This window comes from Anarhichas minor, unplaced genomic scaffold (genome assembly GCF_050575085.1).
Source record: "Anarhichas minor isolate MPS153535 unplaced genomic scaffold, ASM5057508v1 ptg000022l, whole genome shotgun sequence".
NCBI lineage: Eukaryota > Metazoa > Chordata > Actinopteri > Perciformes > Anarhichadidae > Anarhichas > Anarhichas minor.
The window spans coordinates 4,566,206-4,567,500 of record NW_027466468.1 but is presented as its reverse complement, the minus strand read 5'-3'; the positions used below and the strand labels follow the sequence as shown (position 1 = coordinate 4,567,500).

General features: G+C 40.8%; 1 protein-coding gene across 1 annotated transcript in view; it reads right to left on the bottom strand.

The window, feature by feature from the left end:
• LOC142955166 (E3 ubiquitin-protein ligase RNF19A-like) overlaps nucleotides 1-982 on the bottom strand; it is a 26,653-nt gene extending 25,671 nt beyond the window's left edge. Inside the window, exon 1 of the mRNA XM_076096583.1 lies at nucleotides 750-982. The gene's annotated coding sequence lies outside the window, so the exon portion shown is untranslated. The remainder of the gene's footprint in view (nucleotides 1-749) is intronic.
• Between the last annotated feature and the right edge of the window lie 313 nt (nucleotides 983-1,295).

Here is a 1,295-nt window from a genome sequence, read left to right as displayed (position 1 = left end):
ACTGCAAGTAACATGTCTAGTCTTCATGACTTCAAACCTGATAATCCATATTTGCATTGTGTGTGCTTTTTTGTTTTTAATCTAAGCTGAATGGTGGTCTCCATCTTCGTCTTGGCAGGTAACGTTAAAGGTAGTGACATCTGACAAAGTATAAATCGTGCAAAGCACACTTCCACCAATTTGTCACAAAAGAAAAGAGAGGCACCAAGGACCTAGCTGCACACAATGTAACAGATCCCCGTTTCACGTTTCAGTTGACCGTGAACACAACGGCACCAAACCCCTCGCACTGAATCATAACTTGTTTCTCTCGTCATGGCAGTAATTAGCAAATCAACCCAGCTGCCGTCAGTTAAAAAACAACTCAACGTCTTCAGTTGACTCCAGCCTTATTTAGTCTACATTGGTAATCAGCTGCTGTGATTTAACTTTACAAAAGTAATCACCATGCCAGTTGGCGTTGGTTTTCGTACGTGTTCCTTGTCTTGGACTTCTCAACAACGGTAGATTGATAGCTCGGTTAGCTCGATAACGTTAGTTCATTGTGTTTAACCACCAGCTGGTACACGTGTCCAGACAGACAAATAGGGCACATGACGGTAACAAAATACAGCGATGAGCCACTAGAAATATTCTGAGGGTCTCCCAGCTTACCATTACCAGAAAGCCAGCCTAACGTTAACAGTGCCCAAATACAGCGAGCGTTAGCAGCTGGCTAGCAAGGTTAGCAAGAAACGATGAGAACATACCGTCTGTTGCTAGTGACACTTGTTCCGCAGACAGAACCAGAGACGAAAGGAAACGCTCTGCCTTCCAAAAATAGTTTCCAGTTAATAAATCAGAGAATTACTTCCCCACTGCTACTAGCACTTCTTCTCCTCTGTCTTCGGTCCCACCTATCCGTTCCGTTTCGAACGACAACAGCTCCTACAGAGCTCTCTCTGTTGTTTGCTGTTCTCGTTCTGGCTGAGAAATTCAAATCGCATCGCGAGATTTTGACCAAAGTTTCAAAGGCTTCTCTCCCCCGCGATGACTTCTGTAACGTTTTTACAAGAGCTCATGTAATCTGTAAAACATATTTAGTACTTTTATAATTATAATGATTATCATAATAATCATGACATTTTAATGATTATTATATATATTGATTTTGATGGGAATAATACTATTATAATAATACAATTTAGTATAACAAACCAGAAATGAAGAGTATCACTACTCTACACTTACACCAACCAGCTGCTAGTTTTTCTTTTAGCTGTCCTATGTCTATTTTCTGTTGGGTGTACTTTGTG